This window comes from Delphinus delphis, chromosome 4 (assembly GCF_949987515.2).
Source record: "Delphinus delphis chromosome 4, mDelDel1.2, whole genome shotgun sequence".
Taxonomy (NCBI): Eukaryota; Metazoa; Chordata; class Mammalia; order Artiodactyla; family Delphinidae; genus Delphinus; species Delphinus delphis.
The window spans coordinates 60,751,106-60,771,246 of NC_082686.1; the positions used below are offsets into that span (position 1 = coordinate 60,751,106).

The 20,141-nt window shown below is 35.6% G+C and overlaps 1 protein-coding gene across 13 annotated transcripts in view; it reads right to left on the minus strand.

Moving 5' to 3' along the window:
• The window catches only part of ZBTB20 (zinc finger and BTB domain containing 20), a 797,904-nt gene that overhangs the window by 437,695 nt on the left and 340,068 nt on the right, over positions 1–20,141 (minus strand). For 9 of the 13 annotated variants that reach the window (XR_009519244.1, XM_060010675.1, XM_060010670.1 and 6 more), the window contains one exon: positions 17,137–17,210. The exons of the other annotated variants lie outside the window; for them this stretch is intronic. The gene's annotated coding sequence lies outside the window, so the exon portion shown is untranslated. The remainder of the gene's footprint in view (positions 1–17,136; positions 17,211–20,141) is intronic. 13 annotated transcript variants of the gene reach the window in all.

Below are 20,141 nucleotides of genomic sequence, written 5' to 3' on the forward strand. Positions count from 1 at the left end.
CTTGCTGAATATTAAGATATATTCCTTTAAAAACCTTTTTCTGAAGGCAATTTCTTTAAACATTAAAAAATCAAGCAAATTTGTTAATAAAATAATTACCATTATTTAGTTCCTAACATTCTAGGCAGTGTGGCATGCCCTTTAAATGCATTCATACATTTCAATATATAAAATTTATTATATATAAAAATTCTGATGGTCCAATTCTGAAGGACCTTAATTGTCACGCTTTGGAGTTGGATTACAATCCTATGAGCAATGAGGAGTCATTGAAAGTTTCTGAGTAGGCGAATGACCCATCTCCCTCATTCAGAATAAATCATTTCTAGGAAGGCAAGAGAGGAAAGAGACCCATCCAGTTGGTGGAGACACAGTAAATGGTATCTAGAGGGCATGGGACCAGACAATGGAGAACAATCCTTGCAAAAAGCTAAACTTCTTCTGCACCCAAAAGTGAAGCAGCATGGCAGCCTTAACAGGAGATAAGCATCTTCCTTCAAGTATTACCTGTCAGACAATGACACTTGATCAGAGCAAGAGTAGGTTAAGGGTGTGCTTTCCCATCCTGCCTATTGTTTCCAATGGCTCCAGATAACCACTATTAGGCAAATGTGGAGATGAGGAGAACACGGGGCCAGTTAAAAAAGAAACACAGAGTTTCCAGGTTTAAAAACTATCCAGCTGAGAATTTTGTTGTGGTTACTCACATATGGAAATGGCCTGAAACAAACGGACCAGAAGCCAGCTAAGTTCTGAGGAAACTGTATTGCCAAGGATAATAGAATAAGAAAAAAAGATGAGATACAGCATTAACTGGAGTAGGCCTCTTCCACCAGGATGGTGCTATTCACAGAGATGGGGTGGGGAATCAAGATCTCTTACTCAATTTAAGGTGCCTACTGGACATCCAATGTAGACAGCAAGTAAATGGTCCTATTTCTACGCCTAGAGCTCAGGTGAGAGATTAAGGTCAGACTTGAGATAAAAATTTGGAGTCATAGACATATAAATAGTATTTAAAGCTATTGGATTAGAAGAGCTCCTCTAGGGTGTATAATGGACCAGAGAAGGAGGATCTAACAAAAGTGACAAGTCAGTGAGGTAGGAGGAAAATCAGGGAGTGTGAGGAGTGTGAGGTCATAGAAGCCAAGGGGTGACATTATTACAAAAAAAAAAAAAGGATTATTTCACATTTTGAAATGCTTCTGAGCCCTGAGTAAAATTAGAGTACGCCTCTGTATCAGGGTGTAGACAATGTCCTGCAGCCAAGGACGCATAGTAAACAAATTAGTTAATTATGTTACATTGTGATATAAAGTCCACCTTTGTTAAGAATAATAAAAATGTTGCCTTTCTTGCCATTCTTAGTAGCTAGATGTAAATCCTGGAAAGACAGTGTTCGTTTTTAATTTTTAAGCTGGAAGGAATTTTAGAGATCATCTAGGCCAACTTTCTAATGTTATGGACAAGGAAATGAATTTGGAGACGTGGAATGATTGCTCGAACTCCAAAACTGCAAAATGGCAGAAGTGGGGCTGTGATGCAGGTCTCCTAACTCAGGACAGGACTCTTTTCTCTAAAAAAAAACGTGTGTTCATTGACATAAATTTGTTTTCATTTTTTCCAAAATGTTATTTTTAAGTAGAGACCAAGACCCATTCAACCCCTGATGTGCTGATCTCAAAGAATTTTATTTCAGTAACCACATTCTCAATATCATTTGCCTCAACATTAGAAGTACAAACAGAACTATAATTTGATATTTTTCACATCGCCTTTTCCTAATGTACCACGTATTTTTCACCTAACTAGTTGAGATATGGCAAGTATTCGACAAATGTGTGTTGAATGAATACATTAATTTTGTTATACCTCATATCTAGAATTTACATAGGTACATACACTATTTCAATCTACAATACAATTTGATATAAACAGGTGATTTTTTTTAGATCTTCAAGAAAGAGATTTCTGAAAAATTAAATTAATGCACTATCATAGAGAAATAGCAATTCTGGGAAGAGGAGGGTAAAACAAACAGTATCAGAAATATAAAAATAATACACCATATTTTTTTTCCTGCGGAAAAACATTCATAAGAGTAGAATATCTCTAGAAATGAGTCAGGAAAGATTATGAACCCAGAATCACATTTTCATCTATAGCTTTAAAAAATGTAGTTAAAAGAAAAAAAAAAGTGTTTCCACTACACACTTATTACAATGACTAAAATAAAAAATATTAACAATACCAAGGGTTGCCAAGGATGTTGAGCAACAGGAACTCTTATACATTTCTGGTGAGAAGGCAAAATGGTATAGCCACTCACTCAGCAAAACTGTTCGGGAGTTTCTTATAAAATTAAACATACATATTACATCTGACCTAGCAGTATGACTCCTGGATATTTACCCTAGAGAATGAAAACTGTGTTCACACAAAATCCTGTACACAAATGTTTATAGCAGTCCTATTCATAATTGCCCCAAACTGGAAAATAAAAAACAAAAACACAATGTCTTTTGATGGGTGAATGTATAAACAATGTGATACATCCACACAAAGGAACAATATGAAGTAATAAAAAGAAACAAACCATTGGCACAGGCAACAACATGGCTGAATTGTAAATACATTATGCTGAGTGAAAGAATCCAGTCTCAAAAGGTTACACACTATATGCATCCATTTATATGACAGTTCTCAGAAAGACAAAACTATGGGGATAAAGAAGAGATCACGGTTGCCGGGGCGGCGTGGGGGGGGCGGTTGGTGGATAGGGGAGGGATAAAGGGATAGCATAAAGGAGTTCTTCTGGGTGATGGAACTGCTCTGTACCCTGATAGTGATGGTGGCTGTTACAAAAATCTATACATGTGTTAAAATTTACAGAACTTTAAACCAAGAAATTTATGAGTCAATAAAAATATTCAACATTTTCAGGAAAAAAAAAACACAAAAATACCCACTGGCTCACATATTGAATTATTGGAAAAGTATGGACTCAAACAAAGCCAAGGCTCCTCCTACCTAGAAGATAATTTGGTAAGAGATAGTGCTGTTGGTAAAAAAGAAACCTGTAGCTCCGCCTCTGCCATCAGTTGATGAAAAATGAGAATTCTAATATAGCTTTAAGCATTTAATAATAATCCTGCTTACTTAAAATTTGGTCTCTGTAGTTTATTACAGTCATTACTGTTTGAGAATCAAGGATAATACCAGCACTTGGATTTTATAAGTATGACTGGCCTCAGTAGCAAAGTAAAGATTATTAAACTAAAAAGTTATTATATTTCATAAAACCCTAATGATTCTGTGAAAAGACTACTCAGTTCAATTGTGCCTCTAACCCTGTAGCTGCAATCCATTTTCACTGAAATTTCTTAAGTTTTCAAATGTACATTTCTTTTTAAAATTGTGGTTAAATATATATAACATAAAATTTACCATTTTAACCATTTTTAGGTACACAGTTCAATAGCATTAGGTACATCACTATTATCGGCAACTATCACCACCATCCATCAGCAGAACTTTTTAATCTTTCATACTCTGAATGCATTAAACAACAACTCTCCACTCTTCCCTCCTCTCAGCCCCTGGTAACCTCTATTCTACTTTCTGTCTCTATGAATTTGACTATTCTGGTACCTCATACAAATGGAATCATACAATATTTGTTCTTTTGGGTCTGACTTATTTCACTTAGCATACTGTCTTTAAGGTTCATCCATGTACTGTGTGTCAGAATTTCATTCCTTTTTAAGGCTAATATTCCATTGTATGCCTACACCACATTTTATTTATCCATTCATCCAGAAATGGTCATTTGGGATGCTTCCACCTTTTGACTATCAATTTTACACCCCTTTGACATTGTTGTCAGCCACCATTTATTTCCCCACAAATCAGACTCAAGGTATATTCTGGTACCTTGAGCAATGTATGGCATTCTATTTTCAATACAGGTTTAAAGAGGACTCTTAAAATTTCATTAACTATACTTAGTTTCTAATTAATTACGGTAAAAGCAATTCTATGTATATCAAATTTTTGTTCAAGTTTGGTCATTATCTTAATGTGTGTGCTTGTGTATGTCAAATGCATGTCTGTGTGATAATACATAGATACAGCTGTATTATGCGTAATGTTAAAACTTTATTATTGCCTGGTTAGGAAAGTAGTCATTATCCAGAAAAAAATGGTTTTCCAGTGTGAAGAAGCATGTTAAACTTAACTAAATTGAAAATTTTGAGATGAAATAAGAGTTTGGTTCCTGTAAGGGTCTAGCATTGTAGCTAAACTCCACCCCTGACCAATTAAAACAGAACATCTAGGGTGAGGTCAATGCACTGGTATTTTTTTCTTAAACTTCATAGGTGATTTTTTTTTTTTTTTTTTTTTTTTTTTTTTTTTTTTTTTTTTGCGGTACACGGGCCTCTCACTGTTGTGGCCTCTCCCGTTGCGGAGCACAGGGTCCGGACGCGCAGGCCCAGCGGCAATGGCTCGCGGGCCTAGCCGCTCCGCGGCATGTGGGATCTTCCCGGACCGGGGCACGAACCCGTGTCCCCTGCATCAGCAGGCAGACTCTCAACCACTGCACCACCAGGGAAGCCCTAGGTGATTTTAATGTGCAGCCAAGATTAGGAATCTCTGAGCTGGAGAAAGAAATCCTGAGTCAGGGGGAGTAAACAAATGAAAGTAACTGTAAAAGGCAGTTTGGGTCTAAAGCATGGAGGTGAGGAAAGAGAAATTTAGAATTGTAAATGACAGAAGAACCACTCCAACTGGGAGAGATTAAGTAGCCTTTTAGTTGAAAGCAGAAGAGCAGAAGAGGTGTCAATTATAAGGATAATTAACATTTAGATTTTAAAGAGCTACAGAACCTAAACTAGAACATAAGCTATGAAAATGGTCTAAGGACTTCATTAGACCTTAGAGAGATATAATGTGAGAATAAGATAAAAAGGTGAGCTATAAGGTGAGAATAAGATAAATAGGTAAAATATTTAGAAGACCAGGAGTTAACAGAGTTTTGGCTATATCAAGTCTATTGATTGTGTGTAGTTTTTTTTTCTACATTTAAACGTTTGTACCATCTGAGCTTTATAAGCAGAACATGAAGTAATTTCTCATCCAAGTAAACATTTATTTTATATAGAAAAGCACGGTTTGAATATATCCATTGACGTGCCTTGCTTCTCTTGACTATTCTTACCTGAAGTGACAAGTGTTCTGTCTGAGTTATATTAATCCATCCCCGGTAATTAGATAATGAACCATCTACCTCACAACCTCCTTCTCCCAGTCACTCCACCAAAGCTGAACGGCTATTTGAGCATTAAAAATGACCAGAACATTACACTACAGTAGCATCTCTAAAGAAAAAAAAAAAAAATTCTCAGCAAGAATATCATGTCACTCAAATTTGAAATGAAATCTCTTCATTATAAGAGATGCAACCATGAAAATTATTTCATTGATTAAAACTAAACAAACTAAAAAGGCAGGATATTGCAAGAGCACTTTTCCTTTTCTTTTTCTTTCTTGTCATTTTGGAAAATGAAAAGAATGGAAGAGAAATGAACAATAACCACCTAGAAATAAACACTTAATATTTTATACAAGTTTTGTGTCTTGCTTTTATCCCTTGACATTATATAAGCATTTTTTTATCTGATTAAAATCTCTTCACAAACATTATTTGTCTTTCTAACCACACCTCTATTATTTGTCACATTTCTAGCTAGAGTGACTGCTCTCACCAGACTACTGAGGCTCAGGTAGGAGTCACATAAGATAAACAAGAATTCATGTTTTTTCTGCATAAATTCTTTAAACTGAAGGCATAGGGCAAAGAAGTGAACCTACAACTTTGCACAAGCTTGCCATGATCAGTGCCTTTTGACTTCTTCAGTCCCCTAGAGTTAAGAGTCACAAAAGTAATTGGGAGCATATTCTAAAGGGAGTTTCCCACAACTGTAAATGGTTCACTCTGAGTCAGCACTCTCTAAAAGGAAGGAGTGGACAGCTGACTGGCTGGAAGTGCCAAGAAGACCCAACCCACCCAGTGCTGGACTCATAAGGGACCAGGGAAGATTTGTGCAGATGAGAAAGTCTGGGGTATCAAAATATATTTTATTTTTTCCTTCATGCTTCCTAATCCCATAACCAATCACCTTCTTCCACTCTTGTACCCTCTCTCATTGTTTTTATTTGGGAGGAGGATATTCTTTCTTTTTCTTTATCCCTTCCCTCTCCCAGTCCCCCAATCCCTTCTTTTCTCTCCCTTCTTTTTCTTAAAGCCTTTATCATAACTGACTATAACATGAAGTAAAGTATATCTGTTTAGCTGTGGTTATTATACTACAACTTTCCTGTGTTTTTAATTTAGCTTCTGGTAGCTCTGCCCTTTATCCATAAAGGGTGAGTCGTTGTCAGGACTACTCTATGATGGAATCTAGAATGTACTGATTCTGAGAAAGACAGTACCTCAGATTGTGCAGTCCTCTCTTGCCTGATTCCAATTCGGATGTTCTGCCCATCTCATTGGCTGAAGTCTATTCAAGCATATTCTAAAGGGGACCTCTGATGTTTGTTTTTAACCTAAGGCTTCTGGGTCTGCTCCTTCAATTACTTAAACTTCTGTGAATTTTCTGTTGGGAATATAGTCCTGAAAACTTATCTTGCAGAAGGTTTATTTATTTGTTTATTTTTCCTCAGTGAGTGAGAGAAATAGAAGTCAGAAAGTCTAGTGAGATTTACAACAGAAAGAGAAGAATAAGTCAGATCCAGCAAGGAATTTGGAAGTGAGTAGAAAAATTAATTGACCTGGGCCAAGGAGAGTTAGTGAGCGCTCTTGAAGAGGAGAGTGAGGAAAAGGTAGAGAAACATAGGCGGTATCTATAATGGAGAGATATATTGTGGATGAAAGAGATGACAAAAATGAAAATTAAGTTTTATTTTTTCTGCATTGCAGGTTATATATTCAGAGAAACTATAGTAAAGAATCAAATTACTTTTAATAACTTTTGCTTGCTCAACTATTATTTCTTTGTATGTGGTTCCAGTCATGAACGTGTATCATGAAAAGTCTCAGCTTTACACACACACACACACACACACACACACACACACTGTGCTTGTTAACAAGAACCTATACCATCATTTTTTTCATGTTTGTGTTCATATAAACACACAAATATATTTACTCACAAATATTTATTATCCTGAAAATTTGCTCTTTCACCTAATCAATTATGGTCATCCTTCCAGGTCGATAGCAATAGATATAATTCATTCTTTCCCGAATGGCTGTATAATCTTCAATAACAACTGTACATATCACATGGTATTCATGTAGTCACATTAATGAATGCAGTATTCTTTTTTTAAAGCAAATTTTACTGAAATTTTCTAAATTTTTACACAGGATACTCAACAAACACTTACTGAATACCTATCTGGTGCCAGTTTTAGTGACTGAGAAAATTACTTAATTACCCATGGTTCTTTCCCTCAAAAGAAAAAAAAAATCAGTCCAATGTGGGAAATAAAGCAGTTTAAAAATATTTTTTTTTAACTTGAGAGAATCTCTCAGAGAATTTAAAATAAAGAATGGTTTAAAAATAAGTCTTTAAAAGAAGTAATTTATCACCAGCAACTTATTCTTAGTCATTGTTTCCAATGTATGAACAGTACTTAGCAGCAACAGGGTACTTCTCTTTACGGCAACTCAAGAAACAAAGTAATTTCTAACTACTAAGAGCTCAGATAAAGCACCTTACTCCTGAGACCTAAGTGATTTATAATTCTACTAATACTTTTACTGTGATAGTAATACATGATATTTATGAACCATCTTTATTCCGTGGAATTCTAAATATCATTTGACTTCTTTGCATAATGTCTGTAAGATAGAGAAAAGTGTCCCCTACAGACAAGGAAAATGATCTTAACACAGAACTGTTTGACAATGCCTGAATCAAGTCTCTAGATAGTTAGCCCCTTGCTCCTTCCTCTCAGTTACACTGGCTGTCTCTCTAGTGGTAACTGCAAAGATTATGTGGACAGTATTATGTCATCAACCAGAGTCTTGTATAGCAGGATAGAGTCAGTTCTTATTAAAAAAACAAGAGCTTTTCATGCAAACTATTTCTCTGTCTGATAAAAGGATTTATACATAAAATTCTGCTGACAAGTTTTCTAGGTGAGACAAATCTAAGTTGACTAACTGAGCAACCAGACTAATTGGTCCCTCCCACTTTCCAGTCCTAAAAGAGGATAAGACAACTGTAGCATTAAATGTGTAACCCAGGCTCACAGCTATTCCTGGCAGCCCTAATCCATAGAGGAAAACACAAATCAGTAACAACAATGACAATGATAACAATGTTAGACATATATTGGTTACTGATTATTTAATAAAGTTTTACAATGTTCAAATAAAGTAAACAAAGAACAGTTCAGTAAAATTGTAGCAAAGGTTAAGCAAATTTCATATGGTTAAGTTATTGCAAATAAGTTAACGACTTTGTCAAAAATCTAAATCTTCTACTACTTGGTAACTATTATTTTCCTGTATCTCTGAAGACATTTTATCATAAGAAGTTTGTAACCCTGAGAATCTGATATTAATCAGAAGACTGACTTCATTCTGTATTACATTTCTCATGACCTCCTGAAAGAATGTCAGTTCAGCATGGCCTCCTTCCTTTTCCAGTTGATTCAAAGAATGGTGCTTTCAAATTGCCATTTGGGATGTATGAAGCGGTGCATTTGGAGCCAATGTGCTGCAACCTGAAGTGTAACACTCTTTATTGCTCTTGAGAAACGTGTGCCTAATTCCCTGGAAATTTACTGTTTCAAAGAGTCACAAGTCTCCTGATTGCTTCTCATCAGTGTTGAGGAGATTAGATAAGCTTCCTCCCTCTTACAAAAGCTTTTCCTTCATTCAAAATTCCTTTGAGAACAAAACACTGAACCAGAATTGGATTTTTAACAAAATATTATAATATTGTAGATAACAGGTTTTTTTTTTTTTTTCTCCTGAGGAGACCCAGCAGTTCAAAACATATACTAATGTACTTTCTGATTTAGGGCTACTAGCTACATATTGGAAGGAGCAAGGCTGAGGTAAAAGAACAAAGTCCCTTCTGTGAAGCAGGAAGGATTTTTTTCACTGAGTTATTTTAGAAGACTTGAATGGACTGCTAAGGGCTTTCACACAGAAAGACTTGGAAGTCAAACTCAAGAAATAGAGGGGAAAAAACAAATACAGAACTATAACAGGTAGGCATTTTACCATAAACTTGTTATGCATACTGGTGCTATTCTATAGTGACAGACAGTTTTAGAATAATCATTCAAGTGTAACAACAGTAGAAATGACCTCAGAAATGGAGGTATATACATGTGGTGTTGCAAAAGTTGACACGGAAGGAAATTCAGGATCATGTATGCAGTAGGACCTGCCATCAACGAATGTTTCAAACCTCTCCCTCTTCCTCTTCTTCTATATTGTCTCTCTCCCTCTCTCTCTCCCTTACTCCTTCTTTCCCTCTCTCTCTCTCTCTCTCCCTCTCCCCCTCTTTCTCTCTTTCTCTATCTCTCCTGCCCTCACCAAGGAGTTCACTTCTAATGTTGTCCTCAGTGGTCATTAGAAAACAATATTAACAACTGATAAATATATTTGGATTTTCTGCTTTGCATTTTTTTTAGTAGCAGTAATGATGAGCACTTTTATTGACCTATATCTCTGATCAGGCGTATAAGGCTTCAATTAAGTTAGACTCGAGAAGGAAAATGTAAACCTTATTCTTTCTTATTGGTCTAATAAACACAATATTTTACTTCTTTCACTTTTCAAAGATGTTTTCAAGTACGATCAAGGTCACTAGTACCATTGTCTGCGATATGATTGGGACCTTGGGCACAGACACACAGTGAGTCAAGATGATGTAGTGATGAAAGACTAATGTCATGGATTTGACCAATCTTCCAGCTCTTTATTTCTGAAAGATGGAAAAATATATAGGAGCTCTATTTATTTCCAGGCAAGATGATATAACTTAACCATAAAAGCATCCTCTCAACATATTCTCTTTTTTCTTGGGAAATCTACGAGAGCATGTGTTAAATTCTACTTTGCCATATAAGGAGTTGAGGTATGCAGACCACAGAATACTAGCATCAGGAGAAGAGCAGACTTGGAGGTGGGTGGAATAATGGAAAGAATACTTGGGGTCAGAGAGATCTGCGTTTGGATCCTGGCTCTGGGTTTTACTAAGATGTTGGGCGGCGGGGGGCTATTTAGTCTCACTGTTCCTCAGTTTCCTAAAATGTAAACGAAAGGTTTTAATATTTATTTTGAGACACTGTTGTGGGAATTAAATGTAAAGAGCTTTATGCAGAGAGGGCGCCTGCTAAACATAACTTTTTTCTTTACCTTCTTAACTTTTTTCAAAGTTTTTCAGACATTTGGACTGTTAGAGAACTAATGGCCTCTGTGACCACGTGACCTGAAGTGATAACAAAACGCAATAGATAAAAACACCAAACAGGAGATAGTACAGGGTTTGAATCAGTTAGGTCTGGCATCAATACAAAACTCACTTACTGGCTTTGCAATCTTGGATGTTACTTAATCTTTCTGGATCTCAGTGTTCTCATTATAAAATGGAAATTATTCCTGCTTTGCTGAGTGGTTGCTGAGGGTGGTAGCAAGGATTAGAGACAAATTTTATAAAGCAGCTGGTACATTAAGTAAACAGATTGTGAGTAATACTTATTGTTCAGATTTTTATTAATTAAAACTTGTCTATAGATTCATCTCTTATACTTAATATTCCTTTTTCCACCCAAGACCTTGAAAGGGCTACAATAGGGGCTTGGATCACAGATTAGCTGGTTTGGCTGTGGTAATCTAGCTCTTAAGCATTAGAATTACAGTTCCAGCCCTGCCATTAACTATTTAACTGTATGACTTGAACAAGAATTCTAGGCCTAAATTTTGTTCATTTCCAAAATGAGGAGACTGGAATAAATAATTCCTAAGGCTCTCTGTAGACATAATATTTTGATTCTGGTGTCTTTTTACTGAGTTGCAATAGATAAGTACTCATATCTTTAGAGCTTAACCTACTTCTCTATGGTTTTAATTTTCACATTCCCTCTACTCTATTTCTTCTTTAATTGCAAAAGGGGATAATTTCTATCACTTTGCAAACAAACCAATATCTCTATTCTGATTTAGTGGCATTCCAGAATATTAATTATCATACTTTAAAACAGTCTGGATTGTTTTAATCCAGAAATTCAGTCATATTATAGGTAGTATTAATGAGGATAATGATGATTCATTTTCAAGGCTTTCTATGCCTCCAGGCCCCTGGCCATTGCACATGATAAAATATATCAAAATTAAAAATAAGATTAAGGTTTAACAGTTAAAAATACATTCTAAGAGTAAAACACATTTTTGTACTCATTTCTACACTATACAACAAGCACTTAAAAATAAACAAAAATAACAGATTCATTAACCAACAACAGAATTTTAATAATTATTAACTAGAAAGGAAATAAAATTAACTTGACCTTATCTTAGAAGGTTGTCAGAGGCCTATTTTGGTTATGCAGATGGGAAACATGTTGTGAACTATTAGACCTCTGTTTCAAAAGTCCAAGCCCTCCTCAAATTCAGAAGTAAACCTTCAGTGAGGATTCAAAATGAATATATAGATGCTATAAGGTTATGTATATTATGTACCTTTGAATTACCTTCATCTTGTTCTATTCTTAAGCTATTCTTCAATTAATATTTATTTACTTACTTTTTTTTTGCATGTCTACTATGTGCTTTTCCAGAGTATTCAGAATAAGATCCAAATTCCCCACCCTGGTTACTTCTCTGACCTCACCTCCAGTCACTCTCCTCCATTGCTTCTTTTGCTCTAGCTACTCTGGAATCCTTTTATTTCCTTGAATACACAGTTTGTCCTTGCCTCAGGGCTTTGTCCATGCTGTTTCTGTTGAGAGCTTTCTCCCCCTCTCAAACTTCCATCCCCACCCCAAATTGTTCACCTGGCTGATTCTTTCTGTCTTTCAACCCTCAACTTAAATGACACTTTCTCTATGAATTCTTTCCTGAGCACCCAGTGGACAGAACAATAGATTTTCCCCACCCATTATTGTCTTGCATACCAATTAGCTCTTCTCATGGACTACAATTTGTAATTTTGTAATTATCTGCATACTTATTTGACATCGGATTCCCTTAGAAGACTATAAATTTCATGAGACACTAAGGGATCGTTTCTTTATTCCCAATATTAAGCATGGTTGAATAACGAATTAATGGTTCTATTGTGGTAGATTCTATAGGGTTAAGAAATATTAATAATTAAATATGGGCTCTATCCCTAAGAATTTGCTTTCTAGTAAAAAAATAAATAAATAAAGCATCCCATAAATATTGTTTAAAAATACAGAAAGTAATTCATGTCTCAAAAAATGTGTAGGAGGGTGCTGTATTAGGTTTCTAGGCTGCTGTAACAAATTATTACAAACTTGTTAACTTATATAAATTTATTCTTTCACAATTTCGAAGACCAGAAGTCCAAAATGAGATTGTTGGCAGGGCTGCTACAGGTGCTAAGTGAGTTTGGTAGGTAGGGGAGAGTGGACTATTTCTGGCTAGGTCAGGGAGAGAAGGTTTCATGGAATAAATAGCATTTAAAGTAACCTGTAAGGATGGATTAGATTTGCATATGGAAAAACAGAATGATGGCCATTCCAGATAACAGAAACAATACTAATAAATGAGGGTGAGGAAATCTGGCCTGAGTGTATGGTATATTAAACCATAAAATTAAGTCAAAAATTGGGACAGAATTAGATTTTAGAGTATCATGAATATTGGTTAGGCATTGTTTGGTAATTACTATAGAATATTAAAGTTTTGTCTGAACAAAAGTGACATGATCTTAGGGCTCCTGCTTCATGAAACCTAATGGGGCAACAGTGTTTAGGATGAACAGGTCTCCCCTCCCTGTTTCTCCTGACTAGGAGATTAGTACAACCAAGAGAAGATGAAAACCTGACGAGGACAGAAATACCAAAAAAGGAGAATTACTGGCCACTTATTGGATACTTGGGGGGGATAGGAGAGGGAAGAATGAGATATTTTGAGCCAAGATGACCTGGAGAATTGGGGTGAAGAAAATAAGGATAGTCAAAAGAAGGATGATTTTTAACTAGGAGGATAATTACTTGATATATTGATTCTGAGAAACTGGTGTGATATCTATATAGTTGAAGATTTAAATAAGGAAACTGGAAATACAGTGCTGTAGTTTGGGACTGAAGATATAAATGTGTGCTCTATCAACAGTGAAATAAATGAAGTCATACAACCCTGCAAAACAATGTCAAATCATGGGAAAAGTATGCATGTGGAGTTTGACAGACATATTCACATCCTATCTCAACCAATTACCTTTTGTATGACCTGGGACAAATTGCTGAATTCTTCCACTTTCTCGTTTGTGAAAAAAGGGGAAAATAATATTATCCCTTAGTCAGGATTACCTGAGTTGAGTATTTAAAAGACCTATCATCTTTAGATCTGCTTTCATATTTTGGTGGCATGATTCCCAGTAAGACATATATTTATTTTTCAATCCATTATCTTAAAAATATGTAACAAAGTCTTTTTACAAACTTTTTTTCTTTGATTCTATTTCTTAAAAGCATATTGACTGTGATCCTCTAAACTGATTTCATGACCTATGAATGAGTTGCAACCTACACTTTGGAAAACATTGGCCCTAACCAGCATTCTATACTCAGGTCACACCATTACCATTATTTCCTCAACTTCCCTCTGCCTAGGCTGCTTGCTAATATGATATTATTCCTTGATGGTCCAGATGAAGTGATAACCATTTATTTCCTCTACTACACCCATAAAATACTTTGTCTATAAGAAAGATGTATCTGTTGTCCAACTACTACTCTGGTCTCTTTGGATTGTCAAATGACAGAATCCAATAAAGGAAACCTGAAATAAATTACCAGGGCAAGTAATTCATTTTAAACTATTAAAGTTTATTTCAATTTTTCCAGACTCTGAGAAACTTTTCTCTGATGGAAATGACTCCTGGAAACAATGACATTCTGACACCATGCCTAATGCACCCTCTTTGGGAAGTTTGAATTCAACGTCACAATGGCTGTGTTCAGATTACCGGTTTCATCTTGCTTGTAAGCCCAATTAAACTACTGAAGTTTCTAATGGCTTTCTGTCCACTTTGTAAATCACCATAAAGAATATTAAACCAACCACATAAATTTGCCTCTGTGTGACTCAATGCACAACCAGAGGCACAATACCAAAATGCATAATAAAAAAATAACAAATTTTTGATAACAATAAATGCTTTTAGAATACCCTTTATATATGAATTTTGGACTAGTTGGTAGAGGGGACCACAGTTCAGTGGGTCTCATAAGATGAGCCTAAGGCAATTTGTTCCTCAGCAAACACAGCTCAGACCCTGAGTGTAGAAGAAAGATCAAAGCCTCAGAGTCCAAAGTTGGGTTTACTCTCAGGCCTAGATGTCTGAGAATGATTCGCATTGGTGATCAGTATGGTTTGGGTAACCTGCATGCCCTACCCTGGGCCTCAATTTACTTATTCCAAAATGGGATGACTGGACTTTTATTTCTTATATCCTTTCTACCTGTAACGTTTGCCGATGCTATGCCCTTACATCTCTTTCACCTCAATCTTTTAATCTTAAAACATATGAAATGTGTTTATAAAGTTCTTTGATGTCCCTAAATGTTATCCAACATGATAACAGTACAATTCTTGAAGCCTAAATTTTATCATTTTAGCTTTGCCTCAGAGGCCAAGTTTTATGAGAGCCTTAGTTTGCACCACCAGAAGCTAATTTAATAAAAATGAAGGGACACATTTTAGAAATAAATTAAAATTGGTGGGGGAGGACAGGTAACTTTATGCAAAAGAAAAAACAACAGCAACAAAAAAACGGGAAACTCAGCTTAGAGGGGTCAAATTGTTCTGAGTTCTAAATAATGCTGTGGTCATATTTGTGCTGAGAAACTGGTCCTGATTTTTGACGCACTGGAAGTAGAAGTTTCTAATGGCAAATTCCCAAATCTCTGGACTCTTGACCCAATACCTTTTGTACCATTTGCCCCATTTTCTTGAAGCACAATCTACTGCATAGTAATTAGACAAACAGGTACAGAGCATCATCCATCCTAGAGCCAGGTAGATTTATCTTTGGAGACAACTTCAGTGTATGGGATGTAAGACACAACTTAAACAGAAAACTAGTGAAGACCACTTCACAGACAAAAAGGATATGTATGAATAGGCACTTCTCATTCTGCTCAGGTGAAAGAAGTATAAAGTCAAAGAGGAGAAAGACTAGGCGACTGATGCCTAATGTTATGTGGTAAATAGTAGGTTTGTCTTTGACAAATTCCTTTATAATTATTTTCCTGACTGTCAAAAACTTTATTCAACCCATCTTCACAATATTCTCTGAATGAATGACTCCTAAAGTTCTGACTTAAATTTTCTAATTGTACTAATAACAATAGCTGTTTCTTGATTACTACTATTATGCCAAGTACTGGGGATTACAAAAATCAATAAGAAATATACACTGATTTTAGAGACCTTACCATCTATGGTTTTCGACTGTGGTAGTTATGACAAAAATAACAATAACCATCATGTATTCACTCATACCATCCAGGCACTGTGCTCAGTGGGCAGCATATATAAGCTGCCAAAGTTCCCTCCAGTTCACCAGATACCCTGACAGTGAAGTGATCTTGCTCTGTCCATGCAACATCTCTCAAAGAAAAAAAAAAAAAGGACCTAACAGGAATTCAGACAATAGGCAGGGATATTTAAGCAACGTCAGAACTGTCTACAGTAAACATACAAGAACTGTAGTCAATAATGAAAGAGTGCAGTAAACCAAAGTGAAAATGGAAGAAATCATCTGAATCACCGTTAGTGTACTCTGTCGAGAGGAACTGTGACACTTTGAAAACCACGATGCAGTAAACCCCACATCCGGCATTCCAACAATGACACAAGGAGATGAATGCTGTTTAAGTGTTTTAAGACTCTCTAGCAAAAGACCTCATAACACATTAAATTGTAAAACTTTGGAAGACATCATAACCTTCTGGACTTCACTACGAAAATGAACATTTTGATCTAAAATTAAAAAAATATAACACTGAATTTCCTTGTAGTATTTCATAACCTTTGAGTGCGGCATTAAAATGCTTTTCTTTTTTCCCCCACCACCTCTAAGCTTCTGTTTTCTTACCCTGGGCGTCTGAATCTTTTATATGCTTGGGTTCTATTCACTGCCTGTTATTCAGACATTGAAATCCCAAATGTTAATTGTTCTTCCAAGTACATTGACAAAACAGCAGCTAAATAAGGGTAGACCAGACTGTGGTAGACTCTGACATGCATTTATGGAACAATGGGGCTCTGAGAGACAGCCTTGTAGCTCACGGGAAGACATAAGATGTGCTATTTTGACTGCTTCATAGCAGAATGGGGAACACACGCACACAAGGGAATTATGCATTTTACTTAGTTTTGCCCAAAGTCCTCAAAGCAACAGAATCTTGTGATGTCATCATGAACTTTCTTTCTCTCCATTTACATTGACACAAAGGCTAAAAATTTCTAATGACATCACAAAGGAAAAAGGAACCTACTTTGATTCCATAAGAAATCTGTTACCTTCTAAGAGACTTGTACCAAAATGTAAGAATCCTTCCTGACAGGGTGTATGTCACTGTGCTGATGCACGGTGGGTGACACCCTCCCTAATGCAATTCAAGCCAGCCAAAAGAAAGGATTCACAATTTAGGTTGGATAAAAAAGACATACTGAATATTGAGCCTTACAAATTTTCTTTTTTTAAAGAAGGAAATCATTTAAACATGTATTTCTTCAGGGATATTCAAATTTTTACTCATGTCTGGTTACTATGTTACCAATATTTTTGTCCTTTTTTTGAGTTGGTCACAAAAACACAGAGGAAGGTAGAGGAAGCTTTCACTTACAAGAATGCGGTGCAGCTCAATCTTTTGTTTTTAAGGTGCAGTGATTTCAGTCTCTAAATGTAACTTCAGGCAGTCTGAAAAGAAACAGGTTAAAATCTCTTCCAGTTATAATTGGTATTTCAGATTTAATTAAAAATTAAACTTTCATAATGTTTCACCATCCAAAGCAATGCATTATCAGTCAAGCGTGGCTTTTTTTTTTTTCCTAAGGAAAAAAAAAAAAACTCTCTTCCCAGAGTCGTTTTTTTAATGAAAAGAAAAGGATCTAAAGAGGAAAAAAAGCAATTCTGAAAAACAAAATATGCCGCCATGTTAAGGACTTCATAATGATATGACTAGAAGCTCAGTGCTTCTGAATTTTACCTATATTCTGATTTTTTAAAAACTCCTAAATAATTCCAAAGCCTCAAGATTACATAAAATGTTATTTCAGAGAAAAAAGAAGAAAATCTACAATCTGAATACACATATTAAAGGGAAATGTAACTTGAAATAAAATTGGAAAAAAATGTTACATCTACTACTTTCAAATGACTGAATTGGTGGTGGGGCAAATGGTGAAGTAGAGGTAAAGGAACATATTTAGCAATACAAATGCCCATTGCAAGGTATTGTGGGTTTAGTGCACTCCAGACCACATCATATTATATAGGTAGTCACATGCAGCATTGCTATCTGAAGCAACATGGGAAGACCATCAGGGTTTGAACCAGTCTTCTTGATTTAAATAACTGTGAACACATTTAAAAAATACCTATTTTTAATCTTTGAATTAAGAGTCCAGGCATTAAAATTAAAATATGTCATAAATACTTGGGCTTAAGATGTCATACTAATATTTTCAATCCTTTCTTTCTTCATACAACACCATCTATGAATAAGATAATAGTTAAAAAACAGGATTAAGTCATCCCTATTTTTAGCTTCAAATAACTGATACAACAGGTTTAGAAAAACAGAGCTTTTTAGTGTAAAATGGAGACAGAACAATTATCTTTCTTTTACTTTACAGCATGGCAGTACATTTTTTAAATATATTTGTAGCACTAAATATGGTATGTTTATGTCCACCTTCCTACTAATGCAAGGTAATATTTTAATATCACCATATATGAGAATATGATCATAGATCAGCCCTGAAATTGCATCTGTTTTTAGAAAATGCATCTAGTTCTTACTTGTGAATTCTATTTTCTTTTTCTCTTGTATTATACAGAGGAATATTTTGGGTATTGTGTCTATTTGATGCATATAGATTTTAAGTTCAAACTGGCTTAAATTCACTAGGTCTATCCATGAATGGATCCCCCAAAAAAAAAGATCACTGACATTGACTAACTAAACTTTTCCCCTGCTTCTCACATGCCTGAATTAGACTAAAAATGCACCAGTGTAAAGACAGAAATTATGGAGGCGTCACCAGGGACAACTGACTGAGAGGAGGGGAGTTCACATATTTCCTTATAAGGCAACAAAACATTCATAAAAGAAACTGACAAAAATAACTCATGCTCAGAAATAAAAAGGAATAATAATAATCCCCAATAAACGATTCAGAAACATAAAAACTGCTCACCTCTATATAAATCTGAATCACCAACTAGTATTGTTCTACTCACCGATCACGTATAGTTAGTGAAACGGATTCAACTGTCTAGTTCAGACAAGAAAGGGTGATAGAAACTAGGCTGCATATTTATACATAAACTACTTAACTGACAACTAGAAGTTCAATTTAATCAGTCAGATTTCCTTTTCCTTAATTCACCAGATGTTGAGTGAATTGAACTTAGTTCAAAACAATAAAGCAGTTTCTACGAACAGAAAGTCAAGTTACATTTTCCTCTTCTCATGTCATTCCTCTTTCTCTTCTTTGATCTTTCTCTTCCCTTCTCTATCTCTGCCTGTTTCTTCCTTACTTTCACTTTCTTCCTTATTTATTTTCTCCCTCTCTCTTCTCTCTTTTTTTCCCCCTTGGTGAGGGTAATGAAGCTCAAAAATAACATCTTGTATCCTGTTGAGGGAAACTTGGTCACAACTATCCTTCCAGATGACAAACTCATTCTTAAATGTCTGCTTCCCAATCCAAAGAAAACAGAGTAATTGAGAAAATAGAGATGCAACATCACTTAGCACTACCAACACCACCACTTTTAATTCCCATGTTACATTCATCACAAGGAGGACTGAAGTTTATTTACGTTATCCCCTAACCTCAAATAGGACCACAAATAAGACTAATAACAGGACCATTTTGTGGCACTCAGGCAAACGGCTGGTCAAAACAGATGGATCTTACTTTGCGCCAGGACTCAAAAAATGCAGTCGCCAACACACTGTTGGCGACTACATATCTTGGCCCAAGGATGGACCTGGAAGTGGGACCAGTTGTCTTTGATATGAATACTGTTCCTATTCATATCTGCCTCATGAGAAATCATTAACTCTGTTCCTATGTAGTGGGGTTAAGTATTGGGTAGAAACTCTTTGGAAGATTGATCATTGAGAAAGTGAAATATTCTGAAGGCATGTCAGATTAGATTAAGGAGCAGAGAAGTTAGGACTAGGACCTTATTTTTGGCACTACTGTCTACTTTTCAACTTCCTGTTTTTTTCAAGTTCAGTACTGTACACTGAACCCACTTTTAAAATACTAGATTTCCAGAGTATGTGTCATCAATAAGAATAACTTGCTGCTGACGTTTTGGGTTCCAAAATCTGTTAAAATTTTTTCAAGTTATCCAGATCAACCTCAGTCATTATTAAAACTGACCACCAATGTCAGACTTCTTTAATCAAGACAGAACTATGTAAGGCTTTAAAGAATACACCCAGTGATACACTGGGGAACAGCTCAGTAATCAATGCAAATTACAAAGCCCGGAAGAATGCTTCTCTTGGCAGAGACTATTTAGCAAAAGAGTTGTACATTCTGCACTAGTTAATGATTCTGAATGGCTTTCCAGAGAAGTAGCAAATGCATTATATTACAGTAAGCCATCCTG